Source organism: Sturnira hondurensis, unplaced genomic scaffold (genome assembly GCF_014824575.4).
Source record: "Sturnira hondurensis isolate 20B ecotype Veracruz unplaced genomic scaffold, ASM1482457v3 Scaffold0022542, whole genome shotgun sequence".
NCBI lineage: Eukaryota > Metazoa > Chordata > Mammalia > Chiroptera > Phyllostomidae > Sturnira > Sturnira hondurensis.
In genome coordinates this window covers 1,020,570-1,037,840 of record NW_028095173.1, presented here as the reverse complement: position 1 = coordinate 1,037,840, position 17,271 = coordinate 1,020,570, and the positions used below count along the sequence as shown (strand labels likewise).

The 17,271-nt window shown below is 41.7% G+C and overlaps 1 protein-coding gene and 1 long non-coding RNA gene across 2 annotated transcripts in view; both read right to left on the bottom strand.

Moving 5' to 3' along the window:
• SCD5 (stearoyl-CoA desaturase 5) overlaps nucleotides 1-17,271 on the bottom strand; it is a 178,242-nt gene that overhangs the window by 130,759 nt on the left and 30,212 nt on the right. The window lies entirely within an intron of this gene.
• Nucleotides 6,021-7,502, bottom strand: LOC118979542 (uncharacterized). The gene is made up of 2 exons (XR_005064937.1): nucleotides 7,445-7,502; nucleotides 6,021-6,352 (listed from the first exon to the last, which is right to left on the bottom strand). It is a non-coding gene; the product is annotated as an uncharacterized LOC118979542 (long non-coding RNA).

The following is a 17,271-nucleotide window of genomic DNA, read 5'->3' as shown; positions in this document are numbered from 1 at the left end:
GGGAAGAGCTAATGGGCTATTGGAAGGGTCAGCATTTTCCACTAGTTTTTCTCTATGTCAGGACAAACAACATGGTTTACTTGAAGTTTTCCTTTCATTAATTCAAAAGGAAAAATACAGGGACAGTCAAAAGTAGGTTTACAGTTATTAGTATGGAAAAACAGAGTTTATTCTTATATTATTATTTATTAGTTACTGTATTATTTTCCAAATGAAGAACTGTAAACCTACTTTTGCCCCACCCCTGTATATAGTGATACTTGAATTTAAAAAAAAAGATACAGCAACAGGCATAATTTGTTGTCAGAATGTTCAACAGAAAAACAATACAAGCCACACAGCATTGTGGGTGGATATAATTCCCTTCCTCCCCATTCTACCTTCCTCCATGACTCTTAAGAGGGAACCATAACCCCACAACCTTAGCCCTGCCTCTTGCATCACAGCCATCATAGGCCAGGGATGGCACTGTGTGCTCCAGACAAATATGCTGCCCCAAGGAAGCTCAGACACTGTCCTTGGGAGGACAGTTGTGATAAATAATGCCCCTGAATGTTATGGGTTAAATTGTGTGTTCCTCCAAATTCATATGTTGAAGACCTAACCCCCAGGACCTCACAATATAACTGTATTTGGAGATAGGGCATTGAAAGTGGTAACTAAGTTAAATGAGGCTGTTACAGAGGGTCCTAATAAAATATGACCAGTATCCTTGTAAGAGAAAATTTGGACACACAGAGAGGCACCCAGGGGTGCATGTGCATAGAGAGATGACCATGTAAAGAGGCAGCAAGAAGGTGGCCAACTGTAAGCCAAGGAGAAGCCTCAAAAAAACCCAGCCCTGCGACAACCAGACCTTGTCTTCCAGCCTCCAGCACTGTGAGAAAATAAATTTCTGTGATTTAAGCCACCCAGGCTATGGTATTTTGTAATGGCAACACTAGCAAACTAACACACTGCCATTTTTTCCTCCACTGTGCCACCACCACCAACATAATACTAAGGATGACTAAATAAAAATGTTTGTCTTCAGAGGAGTTGTTAAGTCCTCTTGATATCTACTTTGCTATTAACATATCAATCTTTTTTTAAAGATTTCATTTATTTATTTTTTAGAGAGGAAGGAAGGGAGAAAAAGAGGGAGAGAAACATCAATGTGCAGTTGCCTTTCACTTGCTCCCTACTGGAGACCTGGTTCACAACTAAGGCATGTGCCCTGACTGGGATTTGAACCAGAGACCCTTGGCTTTGAAGACCAGCAGTCAATCCACTGGGCCACAGCAGCCAGGGCTAATACATCAATCTTTATTGGGGAATGTTTGCATGAAATATCTTTTTCCATTCTCTTTTAATCAATTTATCTTTATAGTTGGAGTTTTCTTTTGACAGCATATAGTTGGGTCTTACTTTTTAGCCTATCTGTCAATCTTTGCCTTTTAAATCAGGTATTTAGAACTGTGCTAATAGGCCACTAACCACTGGCTATTTTAATTTAAATTATTAAAAGTTTAAAATTCATTTCATGAGTTACATTTCATATGCTCAATAGGTGCATGTGACTAGGCATTAGAGACCACAGATAAAGAACATTGCCCGGAAGTTCTATTGGACAGCCTGGTTTACACCATTTACAGTTGGTGCTGTTCTTAATATGGCTGGTTGATGCTACCATTTTTCCATTTATTTCCTATTTGTCCAACTGATCTTTGTTCTCTTTTTAATCTTTTTCTGCTTTGGATTAATTGAACATTTCTCTCATTCCATTTTATCTCATTTGGCTTATTAGTAATAACTGGTTTTGTTTAGTGGTTGCTTTAGTGTTCACAGTATACACCTGTAACTTATCATTATCTACCTTCAAGTAATATTATACCACTTTACATGTCATATAAAAATCTTAAAACAGTCTATTTCATTTCACCTTCATGGCCTTTGTGCAATGATTTTCCTATATTTTACTTCTACATATTTTAAACCACAAAGTACATTGCCATTATTTTTGCTTAAAATAGTCATCTTTTAAAGATGTTTTTAAATAAGAAAAAAAGGCTTTTATATTTATTCATGTATTTACCACTTTGGATGCCCTTTACTCCTTTATGTTGATCAAGACTTCCAGTTGGTATATTTTTTATCTAACTAAAGAACTTCCTTAACATTTATTTTAAGGTGCTGGCAATGAATTCTCTTGTTTTTTGTACATTAGAAAAAACATTTTATCCTCATTTTTGAAAGAAGATATTTTTGTTTGACACAAAATTCTCCATGGATATTTTTCCTTTCAGTGCTTTAAAGATATTGCTCCACTGTCTTTCAGTCTTGCATTGCTTTCAACAAAAAGTTTGCTGTTATCCTTGTCTTTGTTTCTCTGCAGGTGACATGTGCTATATTTTTCTTCAGATACCTTTAAGATTCTCATTACTCTTCTTAAGAAATATCATTTTGATGTCTATACAGGTTTTTTCTTCATATTTCTTGAGCTTGATGTGTTGAGCTTCTTGAATCAAGGGATTTTTTCATTTTGATCAAATTTGAAAAATTTTGGCCAGTATTTCTTCAATTTTTTTTCTTCCCCATCCCTCCTTTGTGGACTCCAGTTGCCCTTTTGTTAGGCCACTTGAAGTTGTTTCAGAGCTCACTGATGCTGTTCCTTTATATCTTTCAGTTTGTGTGTGTGTGCATGTGCTTTATTTTTGAATAATTTCTATCGCTAAATCTTCAGATTCAATTTTGAAGGGAAAAATAATTTCAAGTATATAATTCAACTGCCAACCTTACAAGAGCATCAAAGCCCTGGATATTAGAGATTAGATCCCTTTCATTTATTTGGCTGAGATTAACCCAAAACTACTATATAAAAATAATAACTAGTCATTCCAACAGGTGTGAGGTGGTATCTCATCGTATCTCATCGCTTTGAGTGAAACTGAGCATCTTTTCATATAGCTGTTGGCCATTTGAATGCCTTCTTGAGAAAAGTATCTATTCAGGTCCTCTGCCCACTTTTTAATTGGATTGCTATTATCATCAATATAAGTAATAACAAGTGTTGGAGGGGTTGTGGAGGAAAAAAACCCTTATCCACTGCTGGTGGGAATCTTAACTGGTACAGGCACTATTGAAAACAGTATGGAGGCTTCTCAAAAAACTGAAAATAGAGTTACCATATGACCCAGCAATCCTCTTCTAGGTATCTACCCCCAAAATTTGAGGACAGTTATTCACAAAGATATGCAGCCCTATGTTCATTGCAGCATTATTCATGGTGGCCAAAGCATGGAAACAACCAAAGTGCCCTTTGATAGATGATCACATAAAGAAGATGTAGTACCTATATACTATAGAATACTACTTAGCCATAAGATGAAATACTGCTATTTGCAATAACATGGATGGACCTTGAGAATATCACAATAAGAGAAATATCAGAAAAAGCTAAGAACAATATGATTTCACTCATATATGGAATATAAAATCAAAACTCATAGACACAGACAACAGTATGGTGATTACCAGAAGGAAGGGAAGGGCTATCAAGCATAAAAGGGGCCAAATATATGGCGACAAAAGGTTATTTGACTTTGGGTGGTGGGCACACAATGCAATAGACAGATCATGTATCAAAGGAATGTATACTTGAAACCTATATGATCTTATTAACCACTGTCACCTCAATAGATTTAATAAATTAATAAGTAAATAAAAAATAACTAATTGAATACTCATTACATATCATGCTCTTCTAAGCACTTTTTAAATGAATTGTAGTATAACACAGCAATAAAGTAAATAGTATAATTATCATTACATTTATAGATGAGAAAATTAAAACAAGACTTGTCAAGGGACATGTGGTAGGAAACTAAGTCCTTTGGACATTAAAGTCCACTGTATGTAGAAGTAGTGTGGCAAGTTGGAAACCCTATTGCCTGACTGAGGAAAAATAACATTGGCTAAACTATTAGGATAACAATTCAAATAAGGAACAATATTCTCTATTAGGTAAAAATAAAAAGTCTGACTAATAAATGTAGGAAGAGTGAGGTCATGAAAAATAAGATGTCATCTTTCATAAAGCTAGTTGGTGAAAGGTGAAGATAAAGTATCTGTAATCTAGCGTATTAGTATGAAAACACTGTGATAATGTGGGGGAAGTAAGATTAGTGTCCTGAATCAAGATGCACGTCATGGGTGTCCAGGTACATGTAAGAATGAAGATATGTGTGGAAGAAAATGAATGGTGAAACTTGGAAAAATGAAGTCATCCTTTGATAAGATAAATCCTTTTCTTTAAAAAAGTACTTTTGCTCCTCGCTCCCTGAGGGCAATGATTTTCCCTTTGAAAGAAGAGGTGAAACAAGATTAATGACAGGAGGATTTGTGGGGTGGAGGTGGAACTGACTGTATCAGACAGAGGTAGAAGGCTCAGTTCCCAGCTCTGGAATTAACTTGCTGGGTAATGCTGAGCCCATATTAAACCTCTCTAGGCCTAATTTGTTTTCAGGTAGCAAGGCCCTTTCTTCACAGAAAATCATATGGAGAAGCTCAATACATGAAACAGAAAAAAACAGGTCTATCTACTGGGGGCTGGAGGTTGAAGACTAGGATCTCACTCTTCCCACTTATCATAACTACCCTGGTTCCTGTTTGGTCCCAAAGAGCCCCATGGGCTCTCCTTATACACATTAGACCGATTCTCTCTGAAGGCCTTCCAAGTTTAGGGTTAAGATCCTTGTGCTGCAGTTCCAATCACTGTCCTGAAACTGTTAAGGTGATACATTTCTGGTCCCCAGTTTGCTTAAATGTAAGTAGGGCTAGAAGAATCTCAAAGATCCTTTCCAGCTCCAACACTGTCTCTTAATAGGAATCCGATGGTTAATAAATTAATAAAATACCATTGCACTGAAGCAGCCTACCAAGGGAAAAGGATATTAACTAAGTAGGCAGTGTTTCCCAAGACTCATAAATGTTTCACCACTTTATAGAGGATCAGATTTTTTTTAAGATTAAAATAAAATCAATAGAAATTGGAAGGTTTGTGAACCTTAACCTGTGTTTCAGTATCCCACTGGGAAAACTTTATACACGCACCAATTTAATCCACTTTGGCATATGTTTTATTGGTAAAGGATTTCCTGTGGTAGGAGGTCACTTAAAACTACTGTAAAAGCAATTAAAAATGCTCAGAAATGACTATGGCTACATAGGAAAACATCTTTGTTCTTAGGAAATACATATGGAAGTATTAAATGGTAAAGAGGTCTAATTTCTCCAGGTTATTTTTTTTTTAATTCTCACTAGAGGATATGTAGAGTGCAGAAGGGAGGGAGAAGGAGAGGGAGAAAAACATCAATGTGAGAGAAACATCTACTGCTTGCCTTTCGTATATGCCCTGAATGGGGACTGAACCTGCAACGCAGGCATGCGCCCTGACACGGGATCAAACCCATGGCCTTTTGGTTTGTGGTACAACACCTAACAAACTGAGCCATACCAGCCAGGGCATCCACATTATTATTAAATGGTTTTTAAAAAATATGTACTTGTATATATGCACTATAGGGCAGAAGAGGAAGGCAAAATAAACATGTGTTCAATCTGGATAAAGAGTATATGGGAGGCCCTTGTATTATTCTTGTAACTTTTCTATAAGTTTGAAATTCTATAAAAATAGAAAGTTTCCAAAAATGCTCAGAAAAAATACCTAACTGAAATGTATTTATGTCCATGCTATACCTTTATTATAAACTTCCTATCATATCCAAACATAAAAGAGAACATATGTGACATTTTTCTCCACATAATTTTCTCTACCCCTGTCCCCCTTTCTCCTTGCTATTTTTCAGAGGAGTACCTGAAAGCCTAAAGGTTAAAGAGTTGCAGCTCAGAGTCTGCTTAACCACTGTTCACAGCTCTTAGGCTACTCTTACTATACTTCTAGAGTATCTCAAGAAAGCTATTGAATTTTTAGAGACCTCACACACCCACAGTGATCATAGAAAGCAGTCAGTCAACTTGCATTTTTTTTAGCAGGTAAGTTTTATTTTTTGCTGTAACAAACAATTAAGAACTCTTTCGTCCAGTAACAGTGAAACAATATAGTTGAGGGTGCAGAAGGGCCAGTAAAAGCAAGCAATTTGACCCCCATAATAAAGTGGCAACTTCCATAGGAATCAATGCCCCAGGGAAGGATGCACTGCCTAGAGAGGGACTCACCCTCGGTTCGTCTTAGCCCCCTTTTCCCATTGTGAACTCAATGAAAAAACATGAGGGAAAAACCAACAGGGAAAGCTGGTCAAGACAGGAGGTGATAGAATTTCGGATTTCAACAGGGTCTTCACCAGTCAGTCGGCTAAATGAGGGGGAAAAGAAAATCAAGTTAAATAGGATAGCTCTGCACCGAACTCTCTCTGCCCCCTCAATGATGACAGGCCCAGGACACAGTGAGCACCTCCCTAGACCTGAACTCTGGGGGTCTCCAATTCACTAGTATAGTCTCCTCCGGAGACCAACCCTAGCCATCTCCCGCCACCTCCCACCACCCCCCACCTTGGCCCTCTCTAGCACTAACATCATCAGAAGATTGCCAGACACTGTGAGCTCCTTCACACCCGCCCCTCCGCGGGGCTGGGCATGCGGGGCCAGGAACTGGTGGGCCATCTCTGCCTCCATGAACGATGGGAAAGGCACTGTGAGGGAGCTGGTGGAGATCCGGTTAAGGCATCACCCAATACCGACTCTGCTCGTTTCCCCACAGGCCACTCACAACGGTGTTAATCCCCTCAAATTTGCCCCTCTCCTGTGTGGTCCCTCAGACTGTCTCCCCCGCCCCCCACCACCTCAGCTGTCCGCCCCCGGCCAACGCCCCCGGCCAACCCCCTCGGCCACTCTGGCCCCCCTCTCCCATCTGCACTCCCCCTTCTGCCCATCGCACTGCCGCCCAGGCCGGCCCCGCCACCCCTCAGGTAGGATACAACTGGAGGGGCTGCCCCCCGGGCCTTCTGGCCCTGGGCCCGCTGGGGCCTGCCAGGACACCTGCGCCCAGCCCGGGGGCATGGACAGCCCGCGCCATGGCCCTGGCCTCTCCCGTGCCACCTGGATGGGGGCCCTCGCGGCCTCCAGGGCCACCCGGGTTGCCACGGGCACAGCCCGAACGACCCCGGGCTTTGGCGCCTCGCCCCTCAGCCCACATGGTCTCTCGGCCTCTGCTTCCGGGAGGCCTCTGCTTCCGGGGCACAGGACGGCGGCCCTCAGGAAGCCCCGCCCCTTAGCGGGGACGTCACTCCGCACCTGCTCCCAGCCCTCCTTCCTCAGTGAAGTCTGTGTAAAGTAGAAGGAATTATGAGACTAAATAGGAGAGTGTGAGAATTCATAATATTCATTCAGTGAGATGGCAGCAGCGCCGACACTATCAGTGATCTGCACCTGTCCCATCAGCTCTCACCATTCACCGTCATCAGTAGCTTCTTCCTGCAAACTCCTCTGATTCTCGGCCGGACAGCTTTCGCAGCATAGGAAGCAGAACAGAGGTGCTGCACATTAATGCCCCTGACAGTATCCCTCAGCCAATGATGGGCAGTGTGGTGGATACATACCCCCACTTCCTCACCCTCTAAGACAGGTTCTAATCTCCTGTTACCAGAGAGATGTTACCAGAGAGTCTGAGCCCCAAGTGGCCACGTTGGTAACCAAATTAAGAGACCATGGTTTGAATCTTTTCTCATCCTTATCTCATTTCTATTTCCTGATCACTTCCCAAATAAACTACTTGCACTCCAGTCTTTCTCTGAGGGTCTGTTTCCAGAGGAACCCACCACAAGACAGGAGGCGCTTCAAGCAGGAAAGAAAAGAAACTAAGTTCCTCTGCCTCCAGGCAAGGAAGCCCCGGCTAGCCTCTTGGAGTATGAGATCACATGTAGACTAGGAAAGGAGCTGCTTGATGGGCTGTGGCCTTACAGGGAGAAGCTTGGCTTTATCCATTTTGCAGTCCAACAGAGAGAGAGAGAGAGAGAGAGAGAGCGAGCGCGAGAGCCATAGAACTAAATACCATGACCTCTCTCTCCTCCCTTTGGGGCTTTGCAATTGCACCAGAAGCCCAAGGGCAAGGGAGCCATTGCTGTAGTTCATCCAACTCAGTCTCCAGAGCTTAAAGCATGATGCGGAGGGATCTAGATGGACAAACAGAAGATAATCATCATTGGTTTGATTCCTAACTAGTTTTCCTTCTTCCACTTTCCATCTCCTATAGTCTATCTTCCACATTACCACTATGTATCTTTTTAATTGTGGTCATATAGTTCCACTACTTAAAACTTCTTCGGTGGTTCCCATTGTTCATGGTTTTAATGATCACATCCTGAACATAAGATCCAACCTCTAACATGACATGCTGTTCAAGGTCTGGCCTTTGCCTTTTTTTTTATGGTTTCACTTTACTCCACATCCTGTGCCTGGAACCAGACCAAACCACCTGCCACTGCTTTAACACACAAAGCCTTCACACCACCTTTGCTAATTTGCCATTCCCTCTATTTGCCAGTCCTATCTTCATGAGCTCCTTCTTTTGGCATCCCCTGTATCTCTCCTTCATTATCCCCATCACCCTGGTAACATCCTTCTGGAGACAGACAATAAACAAAATAAGTAAAATATGTATTCACTAGTGGTAAGTGCTATAGAAAAAATACAACAAAGATGGGGAATCAATCACTGCCAGGTGCAAAATTGGGCACAATTTTAAAAACACTGGTTACATTAGTTTCCTATTTCTGCCACAAACATAGGGACTTAAATCAACACAAATTTATCTTAAATTTCTGTACATTAAAAGTTCAACGTGGACGCACTGAGCTAAAATCAATGTGCTGGCAGAACTCTGTTCCTTCTGGAAGCCCTAGGGGAGATTCTATTTCCTCGCCCTTTCCACCTCCTAGATGCTGCCCCTATTCCTTGTCTTATGTATGGTGCCTTCTTCTAGCTTCAAAGCCAGCACCAGCAGGGTGAGTCCTTCTCACATCAAATCTCTCGAACTCTGACCTGCCTCCCTCTTTCACTTATAAGGACCCATGTGATCACATTGGGCCCACCTGCACAATTCAGGAGAGTCTCCCCATCTCAAGATCCCTAACTTCATCACACCTGCAAATGCCCTTTTGATGTATTGGGTTGGCCAAAAAGTCTGTTTAGTTTTTCCATAAAATACAACACGGTTTTTCATTCTTACCAATAACTTTATTGATTTATTGAGTATGTCGGCTGGCTATCTCCTACTATTGGCTTCCAGTGGGTAGAGGCCAGGGGTGCTGCTTATCATCTTCCAATGCATAAGACAGCCTCACAGCAAAAAATTATTTGGCCAAAATGTCAATAGTACCAAGGAACTTCGCGAATCACTTTTCACACGTTTGATCAGTCACAGCACCTTCTCCACACACTACATAAATTTGTTTTCTTTTTTGGGGTTTCAGTTGCATTTCTACCTTTCTTGAAATACTAAAGCATAATATGCTGAAAATGTTGCATATTTTTCTCCATCTTCAATATTATAATGGTTGCACAAAAATTCACCAACTTTGATAAGGTTTTTAATGCACACTGACATGACAGCTGTCAAAAAAACAATCTAACAAAATTGTTTTGAATGAAGTTAAAGACAACTAAGAGCTACCAGAGCCATCGTATGGAAAAAAACTAAAAGAACCTTTTGACCAACCTAATATAAAGGAACACACTCACAGATTCCAGAGATTAGGATGTAGACATTTTGGGGCCTCTTTTTCTCCTTACTACCATGGTCTTCCAGAAAGACCTCACTGAGAAAGTGACAGTTAAGCCAAGACCTCAAAATTAAGAAAAAAAGCAAGTCTTGTTCTGGCTACCTGGGAGGGGTGGAGGGGAGTGTCTCAGGCACAACAGCCTCTAATGGGACTGCACCTGCTGTGCTTGTGGAACTACAAGGATCCCAGTAGGATGGAGCAGAAATGAGCTCAGAGAGCTCACGGGGCAAGGAGGTCCACTGTGTGGGACTGCTACATAGACTTAGTGAGGTGGGAGCTGCAGGATGATTTTGAGCAAAGAAGAGACATGCTCAGAGCTACATTTTAACAAGGTCACTCCAGATGTAGTATTCAGAATGAACTAAGAGGGGCATAGACAGCAGTCAGGAGACTTCGTAGGAGAATCATTCACAGTATCTTGGACCACAATGGTAGCAATAAAGATGTTTGCTATATTATTTCATTCACCTTTCTATGAGGTCTGTTTCGAAAAAGTCCAGCCATTGTTAATATAATGAGAATGGCTTGCGAGGCATGGATGTAATCTGGCAGCCAAGGAGAGCAGATCGGAACGCATATTACGTGAACAAGGACAACTTCACTGTACTAGTCAGGGAGGGTGGTAGACTCCAATTGAGTGAGCATGTGTACTGTGTGACTATCGCATTCAAAATAACTGAGCGAGTAGAGCAATGAATCTGCATCAAATTCTGCATTAAGCTTGAACACTTCTCCACAGAAACTATTCTGATGATTCAGAAGGCTGCAGCTATGGGCAACTGGTGACTGGCAGCTTCATCACAATACACCTGCTCATGTGTCATGTCTCGTGCTGAGTTTTTTGGCAAAGCATCAGATCACCCAGATAGCTCAGACCTCCTACAGCCCAAACTTGACACCCTGTGATGTCTGGCTTTTCCCAAAACTAAAATCACCTTTGAAGGGGAAGAGATTTCATACCATCAGTGAGATTCAGGAAAATATGACAGGGCAGCTGCTGATGATTGGGAGAGCTGTGTGAGGTCCCAAGGTGGCTACTCTGAAGGGGACTGAGGCGTCACTGTCCTGTGTACAGTGTTTCTTGTATCTTGTATCTTTTCAAGAAATGTCTCTATTTTTCCTATGACATGACTGAATATCTTCTGGACAGACCTTGTATATGATGGAAATGTTTATAATAATAAAAGGACCTTGATTTTTAAATGCATATTTAGTCCAACTGCCTTCCTTCATAGATGAACACATTGGAATGACCTTGGTGAGACCGGAACTGTTTCTATTTTCAAATACTTCCAGAGAAAATTCTATGTTCCTCTACTTTGGGCAAACTCCAAACTGGTCCTTCACTTCTTGACTTGCATCTCTTCTTGTGAAAAGTTCTGACACTAACCCCTCTCCCCCACCCCATTGGCTCCAAGCACCTTGTATGTCTCTCTTCATAGTGCTTAGAATTCGTGGGGCATCATTGATTCTACGCTCCATGAGGGCAGGAGCTCTATTTTATTCATTGACTCTCATGGTGCCTGGTAAATATTTGTGTTACTATTAAATGGGTATAACACACTCCAAAGATAAATACATGAAGTAATCACCTTCAATGAATGTCATAGGTTTATCTGAGAAGGAGACTTCATGAATAGGGTAACATTTTGGATCTCACAGCACTGTAATATATGGTGAGGGGAGTGATGTTTTTCATTCCTCATGGGTAGGCCCTGGCCAGCACCCAAGACACAGGACTTCACACTCCCTATGCTAGCTTCAAGGGAGACAATAGAGGCTTTCTGACCTGCCCCCTCCTCCTACATTGTACAGTGGCATGTATTCTCCCGGCCTGGGTCACCAATGCCCAGAATCAGCTTTCATGTTCCTAAAGAATACATGCAATCAAACTTCTTTTCATTGCAACAAGGACTGTATTGTCCAGCACTGCTCTGCCCCACTCCCACCCCATTGCCATTCCTTCTCTCTGCCTTTCTCTTTCTTCTGCACCTGCTCCCAGGGCATCCAGCCCCTCTTTCTCTCCTGGATGCAAGAAGAGGTTCCAAGTGGCTCACATTAGCCATTTCCCTATTCCAAAACAGCCTGGGCACACGAATCCTTCTGCAAGCAAAAGACAAGATGGTAGCTCAGTGGATTGAGCACAGGCCTGCGAACCAGATGATCGCGGTTCGATTCCCAGTCAGGGCACATGCTTGGGTTGCAGGCCAGTTTCCAGCAGGGGCCAGTTCCCTGCAGGGGATGCACGGGAAGCAACCGTACATTGATGTTTCTTTCCTCTCTCCTTCCCTTCCCCTCTAAAAAGATAAATCAATAAAATATTTAAAAAAAAAAAAGACAAGATGGGACTGAGTTGGTTTTATGTGAGTGCCAATTAAACTGAATACCTCATTTTCCTCAGAGGCATAGAAGCTCCAGCATCACAAATATTACCAAGAATAAAAATACATATGTGTGTGATGGAATATTATCCAGCCATGAGAAAGAAGGAAATACTGCTGTTTGCCACAACTTGGATGAGACTTGAAGGCATTATGCTACATAAAATAATTCAGAGAGAGCAAAACAAATACTGTATGATATCACATGCGAAATCTTAAAAAGCCAAACTCATACAGAGAGTAGACTGGTGGTTACCAAGAGGTAGAGGGGTGGGGAAATGAGGAGACACTGGTTAAAGAGTAAAAACTTCCAGTTATAAGATTAACAAATTCTGGGGATCTGATATAAAGCATGATGAATATAGTTAATACTATTCTATTGTGTCATATACTTCAAAGTTACTAAGAGAGCAGATCTTAAATGTTCTTAACATACACACACACAAATGATATGTGACAGGATGGAGGTGCTGGCTAATGCTACGGTGGTAGTCATTTTGCAATGTTTATCAAATCAACACATCAGATATCTTAAACTTACACATTATGTGTCAATTATATATATATACATACATATATAAATACATATATATATATGTATATATAAAACGGAAGGGGAAAAATCCATGTGTCTAAGAGTTTCTCAACCTTGATGCTAATTAATGCCTCAGACTTGATAATTCTTTGATGCCTCTTTGATAATTCTTTGATAATGCCTCTTTGATAATTCTTCAAATCAACACATCAGATATCTTAAACTTACACAACTATGTGTCAATTATATATATATACACACACACATATATATACTCATATATATATATACTCATGTATATGTATATATACATCAGATATCTTAAACTTACACATTATGTGTCAATTATATATATACATATATATATACTCATATATATATGTACTCATATATATATATATATATATACTCATATATATGTATATATATGAGTATATATATATATAAAACTGAAGGGGAAAAATCCATGTGTCTAAGAATTTCTCAACCTTGGTGCTAATTAATGCTTCAGACGTGATAATTCTTTGATGTGGGGGGCTGTGCTGTAACTGCCAAATGTTTAGTAGTACCCTGATTTCTATCCACTGGATACTAGCAGCAACTTCTCCTCTAGCTATGATGTCTAAAAATGTCTCCAGAAATTACCAAATGTCCCTTGCCAGAAGGGGTCTCCCCTGGTTGCAAACCACTGATCTAACCCTTTAAAATATACATGGAAATGTATCCTGTGGAAATGCATTCAGAACTTTATTCTGAGGAAACAATTAAGGATGTGCATGAAGATGAAGCCAGTAGGATGTAGCACTGTTGATAATAACAATAGCTACAACAAAAGAACCACCTAAAGTTCCAGTAGCAGGAGGTTAAGTACATGTAAACTTTAGAATACTATCCTGCCATTAAAAAACAATTCATGGCCCTGGCCAGGTGGCTCAGTTGGTTGGAGCACTGTTCCATACACTGAAAGATTGTGGGTCAGGGCACACACCTAGGTTGTGGGTTCAGTCTGCAGTCAGGGTATGTACAGGAGTCAAGCAATTGGTGCTTCTCTCACCTTGATATCTACCCCCCCACGCCCTTTCTCAAATCAATAAAAATATCCTTGGGTGAGGACTGAAAAAAAATCTATGATCCACACTTATGAGAATGAAAAGNATCCTGCCATTAAAAAACAATTCATGGCCCTGGCCAGGTGGCTCAGTTGGTTGGAGCAGTTCCATACACTGAAAGATTGTGGGTCAGGGCACACACCTAGGTTGTGGGTTCAGTCTGCAGTCAGGGTATGTACAGGAGTCAAGCAATTGGTGCTTCTCTCACCTTGATATCTACCCCCCCACGCCCTTTCTCAAATCAATAAAAATATCCTTGGGTGAGGACTGAAAAAAAATCTATGATCCACACTTATGAGAATGAAAAGATGTCCATGAAGTGCCAACAAATAAAAAGAGCTGACAACAGGATTGCACTATAATTATAGAGACTGGGGCTATAATTATGCACAGATAAAAACTCTAAAAGGATATAGTCCAAAATGTTAACAGTAGGTATCTCTAAAATGGAAGATACAAGTTATTTGTTTTCTTTTTCATGCTTGTATTTTCTAGGATATCTACAATGAACAAGTATAACTTAATGCATAAGGTATAAAATAAAATTCTTCAGAAAGAAAGAAAGCAATGCTAGGTCTTAAGCATCCCCTCTATTCTTTCTTTCTCCCAGTAGTAAGAGAAACTTACTGCCTAAGTAAAAATGTTAACTGATCCAAAGTCTTTTTAAATTCTGCTTCTCTCCCAACCTGCCTACTTTCCCACACACCCTGTCTTCTCAGGATTCCAATTAAAAGTGAGGATATCAGCTTTGAGAAGAGAGGAATTTGCCCTTGGACCATCAGCAAAGCTTCAGCAATGGCACCCTGGGTGGGACTGGAGCCATCCCTAAACCTTAGACTGTAATTACCCCTGGCCCTGCGTGGCTGCCCCACGGGCTCCATGGGACCCTGGGCAGCAGCTGTATGTCTGCAGCACACTCCAAAATCTCTAGGCCAAGGAATTTGGGCCTCTTGGCTCCCTCCCCCTCTCCTGCAGCCTGCCGCTTCGCAGCTAATTAGCACCTCGGTCTGAGCCAGGGTCTGGTAGGTAGAAGAGAAGCTTGCCATGAACTGGCTGCTGGGAAAGAGCTGGCAAACATTGGTCAGGATGAGTTTGTAGCCATCCTCCTATGTTTCCTCCCACAGGCTTCCCTCAGGCCCCACCTCTAGGCTTTCTCTCCCTCACACCTGGCTGGGAGCTGCCCAAATTCTGGATGGATGCTGGGTAGGCTGGTGCTGTGGAAGCTCAGGTCTCTGACTCAGGAGCTCTGGGGTCCTGCAGAGAAAAGCACCTCCACAGATGTAGGATGGGTGTGTGTGCTGGGAGCAGATAATGGAAAGTAGGGAAACAAGCCATACTAAACAGAGTTGGTCCTTAGCAGTTGTGCTCACGCTTCTCTGAGGACTTCAAGACCTTTAGTTCTGGGCAGAGACCTGTTGGATGGGTGGAGGACCAGAGGGTCTCCTTTTAACCTCTACATGCCAGGTCATCTCTCAGAGCACCCTAACCAATAAACCTCATTATGTCACTCTGGAGTCTGTAACATGCCTTCCATTGTACAGATGAAGAACTGGGGTAGGCAGAATCTAAATTCTGTTCATATGAGCTCACACAGCTGGGAGAGAAGGCAAGGTTCTGAGAGTCCTAAGTTTCTCCTTCTTAGGCCCCTCTCCATTCCCACCCCTAGAATGGAGGTTGCCCCCACCCAAACAGAGCAAAGTACCTTTCAAATGATATCAAATATCCAGTGCAATTAAGAAAAATTCTGTCCTAAGAAAGTGAGTTCTCAGGGGCAAGGCCCACAGTCCTTGCAATTCTCTGGGAAATAGGCCTTGAATACCATCATTCATGATACCAGAGTGTGCCCAGGACACGTATGTACATGTACATTATTCTGGGCCCCTGCCAGAATAATGGGTGTGTGACACAAGGCCTCACATTTAGACAGGTCCCATGCTTAAATACTCTGCTATCACCATCTTGAAATCCCTAATAATTATCGAACAAGGGCCCTGTATTTTCATTTTGCAATGGGCCCTATAAACTATGTAGCTGGTCCTGCTTCTGAGAAGTTTCTTTGTCACCTTCTTCCTACCTTCCCCATCCCCAATCTCAGGGCCAAGACTACACACAGTCACAATAAGGAGTGCTTTCCCAACCAGTGACTGAAACCAAATCAAAACCAACAAAAGTCCTAAATCCATGTAATTAGCCAATAAGGTCTCCTCACAGAGACAAAGTGCTACCCCAAAGCTGATGACCTTTGAGATCCATTTTCCCCCTCAAGAATCCCCCCATCAAGATCTTGCCGCCATTTTGGGGTGACTCACAAGTCACATGACCAGGGCCTCTTTCCCTCTCTTCATTTTCTTCCATGAATTTGCACTTGTTTCTGTTGCTATTGCCACTGTTGGGTGTTCTGCTTTCCCATCTCTTGTCCTCTCATCTCTGCTAGCAGCTGCATACAGACATTCCTAAGGGATATTCCAGGCAGGCCAAGGATCTCTCCCTATCCCTAACCTAAATAAAATATTAATCTGATGGTTTCAAGACCATAAGCTGCCTCCAGGCAATTTTCGCTAATATATGTCACCCTAGTCCTGGCCAGGTAGCTCAATTGGTTAGAGCACCATCCTCATACACTACAGTAACGTGATCAGGGTACCTAGAAGAAGCAACCAATGAATGCATAAATAGTAGAACAACAAATCAATGTCCTTTTGTCTAAAATTGAATAAATAAAAATTTTTAAATATATATATATATCCCCCATGACCAGCTGGAGGTGAGTCATCAAACACTGTCGTCAGCCAATTTCCTTTGGAAGATCCTCAGGAGTGTAGCAGTTCCTGGCAGATGGGCTACAACCTATGAAGTGGGCAGACCATCCCCCAGGGAGGGGTGAATAAGGTCAGAGAATTTGGATAACCATTTGATATGCTTATTACAAAGACAAGTTCTCCTCAGAGAAAGGTTACATATAACTGAACGTTTCTGTCCAGGTGGTACCTATTATATAACCTGATGCAGATTAGTTTTCTTTCTCAGAATAACGGCCTCCCCAAAATATCCATGTCCTCATCCCTGGTACCTGTGAATATGTTACATTATAGAGTAAAAGGGGGTATAAGGTTGCAGATGGCATTATATTTGCTATCACCTAACTTTAAAGATGGTAAGATTATCTCAGATTTTCTAAGTGGGCCCAATGTCATCACAAGGGTCCTTACAAATTGAAGAGAGCCCTGGCTGGTGTGGTTCAGTGGAATGAGCGCCAGCCTGTGAACTGGTTTGATCCCTAGTCAGGGCACATGCCTGGGGTGCAGGCCAGGTCCCCAGTCAGGGACATGCAAGAGGCAACCAATCGATGTTTTTCTTGCACATCGATGTTTCTCTCCCTCTCTTTCTCCCTCCCTTATCTCTCTGAAAATAAATAAATAAATAATCTTTTAAAACCAAGTGCAAGAGAAGCAGAAGAGGATGTTGGGGTG